This window comes from Alligator sinensis, unplaced genomic scaffold (assembly GCF_000455745.1).
Source record: "Alligator sinensis unplaced genomic scaffold, ASM45574v1 scaffold320_1, whole genome shotgun sequence".
Classification (NCBI taxonomy): domain Eukaryota; kingdom Metazoa; phylum Chordata; order Crocodylia; family Alligatoridae; genus Alligator; species Alligator sinensis.
Genome location: NW_005842249.1, coordinates 145,809 through 157,660, shown reverse-complemented (window position 1 = coordinate 157,660; position 11,852 = coordinate 145,809). Strand labels below are relative to the sequence as shown.

Below are 11,852 nucleotides of genomic sequence, written 5' to 3'. Positions count from 1 at the left end.
TTGGGTGGCGGGGGGGAAGGAAGAGGGGACAGATCCTTTTTGGTTTCTTGTATCGAGTAACTGGCTTATATAAACCATATTTTGAGGCCGCAGATGGCCCATTTCCAGCTACCTCCACGAAACTATCAATTTACATCCGGTGCAGGTGAGGATCTGGCCTTTAATGAGAGAAGGAATTATATCTATCCATTAAACTCAACAGAAATCATGAAAATGTCTGCAAATATTTACATGCTGTTGCTCTCATGTGTAGATCAAGAGGAATGTTACAGCCTTTTAGCCACATGGCCTTCCAATCAGTGGAGCAGTGTGATTTTCTCCATATTTATTTCAGTGTACCCACATACATATTTACATAGATCCAGGAGAGAGAAGAGAAGTTTGACTAAAAAAGTGAACAAAAAGTAATCTGATCTTTCCCCTAGTAAAACAAATTACAATGTACTACTAAAGTAACTAGCCTCAAATAAACAATGTCCAATAGTTCTCTTGCAACTTTCAGAGATTTCTAGCAATCTTGGAAACAAAGTTTCTCTTTGCCCTACTTGATCAGTTTTTCAAAAACAGAAATGCATAGGCAGGAGTTGATTTCAAGAGAAAGCCTAGTTTTATTTTAAGAAAACACACAGAAAACTGCATTATCTTCATCTCATTCAGGATCTAACTTTCCAGCCTGTAAATCTTGATATTCCTCTCAATGGGAGCCAGTACACCCAGTTTAAAATACTCAAAAAAGAAACAAAAAACCTGATTATCTACATACATAACCAGTAGTTTCTTCTCCCTTCTTAACGGCTGTAAAGAGGAGATGCAGTTACCAAGCCAAACAAAACAATCATTCAACAACTATCTGGGGAAGAATATCTTTCTCTGAACTCGTTTTCAAACAGATGGGCTATATTCATTCGTACACGTGAGCTGATCGTCTCAGAGCCCTCCAAATGATTTACCTTTGAAGAGGTAAGGGCTTGTTATCTCACAAAGTTTGGATTTTCTCATGTATAGCAATGCATAGTAACTTTAATGCGATCATAAGCTACAGCCATGGTTCTCATGAGGTAAAGACCTCAGATTGCATCACAAAAGACAGCCAGATGTTGAAACAAAATGGTCAAAACCTAAGTGCCCAGTAGGCTCAAGAGTTACTCAAGTAGCAGCTTCTCATTCCTCCCTTTCTCTCCATACCTACATTACTTTGCTCCGGAGCAATGTGAATTTTCAAGGAGCCAGTGGCCTCTCTCCAGCAGCTAAAATCCCTCAGTTAGCTTCACAGCACATTTGAGCAGCATTTCTCAAGACGTTGTGGGTAAGAGAAAAGCACCTCACCCCACCAGCATCTCCATACAGAACTGCCTAGCAATAGCCCCAACCTAATCCCACACATCCCATCCACCAAGACCACCACAGTTTCTTCCCATGACCCCAAAGGATTGAGGCATTAAAGTCATAAGGAGAAACCCAGATGAAGGTCCCAAGTGGAAAAGGCCCAAGAGCCGCTAAATTAGTGACAACCTAAGAGAAATCTAAAGCAGATTCTGCATATCCATGGGATGCCAGAGATCCTTGAATGAACAACGATGGAATGAATGTGCATCTTTGAACATAGATGTCTGGAAGGCACTGGACCACCAATGGTTAGTGCTGACTTAGTTAAGGAGCACTTGGAGGCGCTAGATGGGTACAAGTCAGCAGGCCCAGATGACCTCCATCCACGGGTGCTGAAGGAATTGGCCAGTGTCATAGCTGAGTCACTGGCATGGCTGTTTGAGCACTCGTGGTGCTCCGGCCAGGTCCCTGAGGACTGGAGAAGGGCCAATGTGGTGCCCATTTTTAAGAAGGGGAGAAGAAATGAGCCAGGTAATTTTAGGCCTGTCAGTCTTACCTCTGTCCTTGGGAAAACACTGGAAAAAAATCATTAAAGAGCACATTTGTGAAGGCCCAGCAGGAGAAATGATGCTGAAAGAAAACCAGCATGGGTTTGTCACAGGTAGATCCTGCCTGACAAACCTTATAGCCTTTTACGACCAGGTGACCCACTGCCTTGACACTGGAGCTGAGGCAGATGTCATCTACCTGGACTTTAAGAAGGCCTTCGATACTGTTTCACATACTATTCTCATAAGGAAGCTAACAGGCTGTGGAGTGGATGCTTACACAGTCAGGTGGGTAAGCTAACTGGCTTAGGGATTGCACGCAGAGAGTGGTGGTGGATGGGTCATTTTCAGCCTGGAAAGAGGTGGGCAGGTGTCCTGCAGGGGTCGGCCCTTGGACTGGTGTTATTTAATATCTTCATCAGCTATTTGGACGAGGGTGTGGAGAGCACCCTGTCCAAGTTCACACATGACACCAAGTTATGGGGCAAAGCTGACACACCGGAGGGCAGGGAGCATATTCAGGCCACTCTGGATAGGTTTGGTCAATGGGCAGAATGAAACAGGATGCAGTTCAACAAAGACAAATGCAAGGTACTCCACCTAAGGAGGAGAAATCTGTAGCATACCTATAGGTTGGGGGATGACCTCCTCAGCAGCTCAGCAGCTGAGAGGGATCTTGGAGTCATAGTTGACTCCAAGATGAACATGAGCCAACAGTGTAACGAAGCCATCAACAAAGCCAATCGCACCATATTGTGCATTAGCAGATGCATGACCAACAGATCGAGGGAGGTGATGCTCCCCCTCTATGCGACATTGGTCAGGTTGCAGTTGGGAGTACTGTGTCCAGTTCTGGGTGCCGCACTTCGAGAGGGATGCAGAGAATCTGGAGAGGGTCCAGAGGAGGGCCACTCGTATGATTAGCGGCCTCCGTACAAAACCCTACAAGGGGAGGCTGAGAGATCTGGATCTCTTCAGCCTTCACAAGAGACCTCTGAGGGGAGACCTTGTAGCAGCCTGTAAGTTTATCAAGGGAGGACAACAGAGAGTTGGAGATGCACTACTTACCAGGGCACCCCTAGTAGTAACTGGGAATAATAGGTACAAACTAGTGGAGAGTAGATTCAGGTTAGACATTAGGAAAAAATTCTTCACAGTATGGGTGGCCAGAATCTGGAATGGGCTGCCAAGAGAGGTGGTACTCTCACCTAACTTGGAGGTCTTCAAAAGGAGGCTAGATAGGCACCTGACTTGGGTCATCTGACCTCAGTCCTTTTCCTGCCTGGGGCAGGGAGTCAGACACGATGATCCTTTGGTATCCCTTCCAACTCTACAATCTATGAAAACAAAAAGTACCAAATCCATACTCCCATAATCATTTTAACTGAATCAACAGAAAATCATAGAATCATAGAAAATGAGGGTTGGAAGTGACCTTATGAGGTCATCTAATCCAACCCCCTGCTCAAAGCAGGACCAGCCCCAACTAGATAAACAAATAGAAGTATTTAATGAACCTTTTTGACGGAAACTAAGATATTGTAATGCTCATTATGGTTTGTTTTTGAAAGCACAGATAACAGATTCCCTCTAAACATTCCTTATATTTCACAATAGCCAAATCATTTTTGCTCCATTTTTATTCTGCTTTGAGGAGACCAAGCCTAGGGAGTCTTGGAGCCTGAAAGTAGTATACTTGGGAAGGTTTTCTCAGACTGACATTGAGTGGCTATTGGGACATTTGAGCCTTCAGCTTCACATCTTCAACCACCTGAGTAGTTTTTAGTAGCCTTCTGACACATTCACTGCTACTAAAGCATGGTACAGTCATCTTAAAATTCTTAGTGAAAAACAGTTTGGGTGTGAAGGGAACGTTGTGCATCCCTCCACTGTGAAATTCACTTTGAAGCAGGGAAACAGCATGAGAAATGGTAGAAGCATCTCTGCTCCTATGTTGAATATATTTATTACCAACTTCACATATTCTGTCTCATGTATTTCAAAGTTTCTTGGATGAATCAAGGCAGTGTCTCTTAACCCTTTTAGACCCAAGACACCCCCTTAGAAACTCTCAGCATTTAGCTTTCACAAATTTTTGACTACTGAAAAAATAGAGCATTTCTTCTATTGCAAAGTCAGAGACCACAATAAGGCTAAATGTGTTTGGTGCTACAGATTCCTATTTGAACTCCCAATTTGAATTCCCAGCACTCTTGCTGAGAATCGTGATCTGGGATAAGGTGGAGGTATAATAGGCAAAAGGCTGGACTGGGATGATGGAGACCTGGGTTCAATCTCCCTGCTCTGCCACAAACTAACCAAGTGATCTTAGACAAGCTGTTGAATGTTTCAGTGCCTCAAGTTTCCATCTGTGCAACAGGGACGATTCTTCTCTGCCTCACACGGGTACCACAAGCAGAGCTGACCCTAAGGGTGTGCAGGGCCTAGGGCATATCAGCTTGTGCGGAACCTGTGTGGGAGGGAGGCAGGGCAGTGGTGGCGAGCGGCCGGAGTGCAAACGTGTAGAGTGGCGGTGCCCTCAGCACATGACAATGGCACTGTCCGTGGGGCCCAGAGTGGTCACAGCGATTCACCTCCCCCCACCAAGGGATGGCTCTGACCATGAGGATCAGTTCATGAATCATTGCGAGGTGCTCAGATATTTTGATGATGGTCAAGTATGTAGCTATGCATCTTCAGACTCCTTTTTGCTTCACATTCATCCACCATGTTTTTGGCTCCCTTTTATGTCACTCTGCAGTACCCTAATAACCATTTTCTATTGCAGAAAATATAGTGGGGATACTGAATAGCATTTTGTTTAGGTTGTACAATACAGTGCATCTATAGTGGCTAAAGGACTACATCCCACTGCATCAAAACGGTTAGGTTCATAGGGAGGCAGAGAAATTTATGAGTAATCCCTTCACTCCAACACACCAGCCTAACTTTTCTATCTTTCCCAACAACATGTCCCCCTTTGTGGTATTTCTGCAAATTGGAAACCTGGAATTAAATATTACAATGTACCCATCAGGACTCTTGTTGGATAGAAAGACCAAATAGCAACATTTGTTAGAGGGGTAAGGTCTTCCGACTATAAGCTCCCAGTGGCAACCCAATGGGGGCAGAATTAAGGTCCTCTTGGATGGAAAGTGCTCCCCAGCATCTTTTTGGGGTTCATGTGGAAAAACCTTTGCTAAGAATTTCCCGGTTTTCCAGCCCTTGTGCATGCAGAGGTGAAAGCTAAAGTTCTGGACGGATACAGACAGCTGCAATCACCTTAATTTCAACCCAGCCATTTAGTAAGAGGATTTCTTCCCTTTTATTAAAGCAACATTTCTTTTCCAAATGCAGAAATGAGCTAGGTTATCTCTGAGATAAGGAAGGAACCTGCAGGGCTTGATCAGAGTTGCACATGCATGGCGGGAAACCCAACTAATCAGCTTCTTAATCAGGATCCTCCCTCAGCTCCCACATCTGCTATGATCCCTCTTGTACTCCCACATGATTGCTCACCCGAGGACACCCGAGGTGCCCCATATCCCCTTTGGTCCCCCAGAGACAGTCTGCCTGCAGTGTGCTCTTGGAATAGGGAGGGTACTGGGACTTTATTTCCCACCAGTATGTTAGAAGGCCACTCAGCCCCAATCAGCTGGTACTGACTCCCAAGTCCAAAACTGGTTCAATAGAGGCTATCAATGACACAAAAATGAACTAAAGCACTCTTATTAGCTACCTAAGGACCAAAGCCATCACTGAACCTAAAACAAGTCTGTAGCATACCCCACAGCATTGCTCATGATGGCTGGAGGGTGAAGGATCACAGGATCATAGAAAATGATGGTTGGAAGGGACTTCAGGAGGTCATCTAGTCTAACCCCCTGCTCAAAGCAGGACCAGCCCCAGTTAGATCATTCCAGACAAAGCTTTGTCTAGGTGGGTCTTAAAAAGCTCTAAGGATGGGACTTCCACAATGTCTCTGGGAAGCCTGTTCCAGTGCTTCACTACCCTCCTAGGGAGAAAGTTTTTCCTAATATCTAACCTAAACTTCCCTTGCTGCAACTTGAGCCCATGGCTACTTGTTCTGTCATCTGCCACCACTGAGAACAGTCTAGCTCCATCCTCTTTGGAACCACCCTTCAGGGAGTTGAAGGCTGCTATTCACAATACTAAATAAGTCTAGATCCCTCAGCCTGTCCGCATAAGTCATGTGCCTGAGCCCTCTAACCATTTTTGTTGCCCTCTGCTGGACTCCTTCCAATTCGTCCACATCCTTTCTGGAGTGTGGGGCCCAAAACTGGGCACAATACTCCCAATGTGGCCTCATCAGTGCCAAAGGAGGGGAAGAATCACTTCCCTCGATCTGCTGTCAGTGCTCCTAGTAATAAGTAGCCCAGTATGCCATTAGCCTTCTTCGCAACAAGGGTACGCTGTTGGTTCATGTTCAGCTTATTGTCCACTAACCTGCAGGTCCTTTTCTGAAGACCTGCTGCTTAGCCAGCCAGTCCCCAGCCTGTAGCGGTGTATGAAATTGTTCTGTGTTAAGTGCAGGACTTTGCATTTGTCCTTTTTGAAACCCTCTATAAAAAAATTCAGAAGCTGCTATGCAAGCCTGCTGCTGAAGGCAAGGTTATGAGGGCTTGGGAGAAAGGATGTCATGGTTAACAACTCATCACTCCTGTCACTTCATGCAAGGTGACAGCTCAGAATCCACACATCCCCCAGCAAAACATGAGAGGTCAGATTTGACATCCCTGACATTTCTAAGGTAAAGGAACACACAGAATAAAATAAAAATGAACACAGCACCCCTTTAACAGCATAATATTCAAGTTTAAAAAAAAAGGGGAAAAAGGTAGCAGAGGGACAGAAAGCTTAGTTAAAAATAAGGTTGTAGGTTACCTTTGAACCATTAAGAGGTGCTACTGGTAGTTTCACCCTTGAAAAAGAAAAAAGAAAAGGATAGCCGTATCTCTGAACCCCCCAAAATATAGAACAGACATGAGTCCAGCTGTGCGGGCCTTGTAGAAATATAAGGCAGACATTTTGATCAAGGTTTTTTTTTTGCAGAAATCTACCAGTGGCTTAACACAGATTGCAGCCTGTAGAATGCTTCTTTTCGAGAGCAAGGATTTCTCTGGTATGCCAAGCTATGCAAGCATTCCCTCACATACTAATCTAATCTAAGAGTCAGAGGTGTCCCATGTTGTTTTTATGACAACAAGGACATAGGGGGAAAAATGCCCTGCAGCAGAGGAATGCCAAATTTTAAAGTTCCGTGTTCTGTACTTAAGACCTGAAAGTCGTTGGCCTGTTTCTTCCCAACCTTGTACCTTCTGCACTCATTCACACCTATGTAAAGTGAATGTAAAATACTATTAAATCAGCATTCTAGAATTAAGAAAATCTTCAAATTGACTTGTGGCACCAATGAGAACAAAGATCAGCTCTGTGCCAGGACTCTCCTGAATGCACTCTCCTTCACTGCTGTGTTGGCTCGGGTTATTTACACAAGTGTTAACTCCTTTCCAGTTAGCCTAACTTGTACTTCAGTGGCTACACTGACACTGTTTGAGGAATCTGGATTAGCAGCACAGAGTTATGATGCTAATTATACCTCTTGCTATACCCCCAATGGAATGGCCAACTCAAGCCAAAAGCACCACAGCAGAAGAGTTATGGGCAGTATGGAAGGAAAGATGGGGGAAGAAACTCAAGTTAATTTTTCAGTGAAGAATTGCATGATCATTTAAGTAAGATAATTAAAAGTGACGGGTACAAGAAGATTTTTCAGTAATAGCTCCCTCTTCATCCCATCTCACGTGCCTGAACCTAGTATACAGAAGCTCTTAAGTACATATCTCCATCCATCTGGTTATAGTAGTCTTTGAGGCCTGGAACCTCAGTATACAACCCTGGTACACAAAGAAAAAGAAACGTTCTGATCTGTGGAAAGTAGTAGTTCCTCGCCATCTCTACTTTATGCCTCTAACTAATTACTGTTTCAGAGCTCTGCAAACATTAAGTGCCATTTCTTTACAGCACAGCACCTTAGTAAAGAAGTGTCTTGATTAATCCAGAACGACAAGAGGACTTAGGAAGAAGTCAAAAAATGATAACCACCATCTTCTTAGGACCTGTCTATACTTGGAAAATTGCTGCAACAGTTACTAAGTATAGTCAGCTGTTACAGTAAATTTTTAAGTGTGGACAAGCGTCTTCTTAAAAATTGGAAGAATCACACTGCCAGGTTTTGACCTTTCTGGCCAGTGGAATGGCTGCCAAAGAGAACTCTGAGAGTAAGAAACAGTCAGCTAAGAAGTGAAAGGTTAAAGAATTACTATCAAGTTCAGAGTCCAAGGGGGGCAACCAGAACTTGTTACTAAACAGCCAAGCAAGTTTAGTTCAGTGTGCAGAACAAGCACACTGAATAAAGGAAACAACCAACAATTGAGACCTGTGAGAGTATCTTTCAGTGTGCCCCATGACAACCAGAACAGAACCTACTGGGTTAATGTCAGTCCATTTAAAAACTGATTGTGATGCAAACATTTCCCCCACAACAGTTGATTGAGGCTAACATTTTTTTAAATGACATTCAACAGATGAGGAGAGCAACAATGTTCTTCAGTGAGACTCAGTATAATAGCATTTTTCTGCTGCTTCAACATGAGCAAAAATTAAAAGGGCAGCTGTAAATGAACCACTTTAAGGGCAAATGTTACAAATACTGCCCTTCTTCAGACATGAAGCACATCAGGAGTTCTTTCATGCAGCGTTTCAAAACAATGGACATTTTCTTTTAAGCAATTGCATTTCATCTGCACTGAAAAGTGAGGAATGGCTAGATACCACTAGCTGAGAAGTCAGTTTAAAAATCTTAGTACACTGGAACTTTGTAATTCACACCCCACAAACGTGCATATAATGATGTTTTGTACTCAAATACAGTTTGTCTGGTGTCCATTCCCTGTCTGCAGACACAGGTATCCTGCAACATCTAACAAGTGTTGCAATTTACTCTACTAGCAATAAATATAAGGTTGCATGGAAATCAAATTTGACTTAACTGAAAACACAAGCAAATAAAATTTACATGAATTGCTCACATCTTCCCTGGCTGCTCCACAGGCTGCACCACCACTCAAAATTATCCATTTAAGCTACTAATATTATATCCGTAACATAGAACATGGTGTAATTTAAGTGGTTCTAGGCTAAGAACATCCCTATATGGCCCTAAATTACATGACATACTTGTCGCAGGGCCAAGTATGATGCAAGCTTTACTCTCCAGGACACAAGAGGTCCAACTTATTATTTTAAAATCAAAATCAAGTACAGCACACTCAATAACTTAATTTATCACCAACTCCTATTACAGCTATCACTACAGGGTATGCCATAATAATTTTAAACAACTATTTCAAAGGGCAATGGTACTGAAATTCATAGCTTTCCAAGGGCTCAGATCAACTGAGAGGAAGTTCTGTTACCTGCAACTACCAAACTTCCAACGGATCCTCATTTCTTAGTCCCTTCTATTCCCCTGCCCTGAAAGATTTAAACATTTGCCCCCATTTAAGCTAAAAAACGCATGCAATTTCAAAAACAAGGTTCAGACTGCAATTTTAACTAATTCTATACAGCATATTAAGCACGGTATTTTATTGTGCTGGTTAAGTAAGTTTAGGACATCTGCTGAAAACACAAAATAGCAGCTTTGTTTAAGTAGTTATTGTGAAGTTTCAGTTTGCTACACAAACAAAGTAAAACAGGTTGGGAAAAATTCAAGCTGCTACAAGTCCCCATTGCTCATGTCACTTTAAGATGTTAGCTGGAAGAACTGAGGTGTTATTCTTCAAGCAAATGAGTGAAGAACTTTAATAAACTAAAGTTTTTTATGGCTTTACACTATAGACGTTTGAGATGCATTAAGAGATATCAAACAATAAGCATTAAAGGGTAACAAAATATATTATGTAAAAGAAACATGCACAAACCTTAAAAACTCACCCAATATTTGAAAGTTGTTTCAAAGGGCAAGAAGAGCTAAATTAATTCTTCCAATGACTGCCTTCCTGAACGTAAATACAGTCTGAAGTCTAAAATAGATATCCTATCATAGTCAGAGCAGTCTCATTTGAACCTACAAGCTTACACTGGGTAAACAGTTCTACAACTTTCACAGCAGCCCCTGGATAAAATTAACTCTGACACAGGAGAGCAGACAACACTGACAAGCATCAACGTATGTGCAGGGTGAAAATCTGCCTCCTCTTAACAGGAAATTTTGCTGGGGGTGGGTACTGATATAACACAATACTACGTCACCAGTTATACAAACCAATCCAGTGAACCTCACATTAAAAGAAACAGAATGTTCTTTTTTTCCCCCCAATGCAGTGGCACAAAGAAGAAAAAACACATTTTCACACCATGGAAGTACTTGAAGTTTTTTGCACAATCAAGTTGTTTTTGAGAAGTCCTTACAAGCAACAGTATATCAAATTATGAAAACTCCATGTTATACTACTGTATAAATCCCCAGTTTTGCAAAGGTCTTTTCATGTGCATAACTTTACTCAGATAAGTCAAGTCTCATTTGGTCTATGGATCTATTCCGAATACATATACTGTTGTTAAAATTGTGAGTTTTACGTAACTGGAGCCTAAGAGGGAAACCTTCGTTCTTATGGATTTCCCACATTAAAAGTTCACAATAAAACTAACTCATCAAAATTTAGAGTTCCACTTTCCTAAGTGGAACATGTTTCTAAATACATGTTAAAGAAAAATACTACCTGCTCAGAAACAACTGCCTCCTATGTTAAGTTTGGCAGGTGTAAAATGTTTTCTACAAAGAAGCTTACAGAATGCAAATATTCACTCTAGCTTTCAACTTCTGATAAACAGAAACTTAGTTCAAGTGCAGTTGTGTTTATCAATAAACTTAAAAATGTTCAGAACTGGATGTATACTTCAAAGGGATTTTGGGGGTATTCAACATATTGGAAAAACCAGACTAGTGATTTCAATACTTAAATGCAGATATAGGAGCCCACTACGCATCCAAGATCAAAATTTACGTCTTAAAATATCTGAACACAGCATGTTTCCCTGCAATGAGTGTTTAAAGTTTTCTAAAATGGGTGTCTGTTCTCAGAATAAACTTCAGATCATACTCATCCATGCGTCATTTAGTCAATGAGAGAAGTGACTATCTTCCACAAGGAGTCTCCCACATATTAGCAAGTACATACACATATTTGAGTACTCTTAACGACAAGCTGACCAGTGAAGACAAGAGAGACTACTCATGGTTGGGCCCCAGGGTTATTATAAAAACAAAAAAGCAAGAGTGAACACAAGTATGCATCCCTTTTAAAATACTATTCAGCATAGTTTTAAGGAGTTGAACATAAAATATAATTCTGTTCCTTCTGTTTTCCATTATAAATCTTTTGACATTTGGCAGGGTAAACCTCTATTGTAACACTTCACAAAGTCTTATCTTTTCTGCTCTTCCTGTAGTCTGTGAAACCCTAAAGCCCACTCCAACTCTCCCTAAACTTCCACTCATCCATCTCACAGGATCAACTAAACACGTGCACCCAAATACAAAGAACAAGGTCTGATTAAATCATTTCTTATCAATTTAGTTTAACAGATTTTAATACTAACTAGTAAGTTAGGATTTCCTATGACATGAACCAACTCAGACCTGACACGGCAGATTTCTGGGGTTGATTTAATGCAATTCCCCCAGACTGGTGCTGTTACAAAGATTATTTTACCTTTACTTTGATAATATATAGACAAAATATCTAAACTTTTAGATCAAAGAAAAGTAAGCAACATAGAAAAGGCAAACAGATTTAAAGTTTTTCTTCTGCTTAAACACTGTTTGGGACCTCAGTCATGAGAAAAGTCATTCTGCCTTAATAGTAAGAGCATGCAGCTTGGGATCTCATT

The 11,852-nt window shown here is 41.7% G+C and overlaps 1 protein-coding gene across 6 annotated transcripts in view; it reads right to left on the bottom strand.

Annotated features, from left to right (window-relative positions):
* SLC20A2 (solute carrier family 20 member 2) overlaps nt 1–10,174 on the bottom strand; it is a 53,380-nt gene extending 43,206 nt beyond the window's left edge. For 2 of the 6 annotated variants that reach the window (XM_025208747.1, XM_025208748.1), the window contains exon 1: nt 9,894–10,173. The gene's annotated coding sequence lies outside the window, so the exon portion shown is untranslated. Of the gene's footprint in view, nt 1–8,986; nt 9,010–9,880 lie in introns of those variants that run through there. The other 4 variants (XM_025208746.1, XM_014521744.2, XM_006027503.3 and 1 more) reach the window with 4 other exon arrangements.
* Between the last annotated feature and the right edge of the window lie 1,678 nt (nt 10,175–11,852).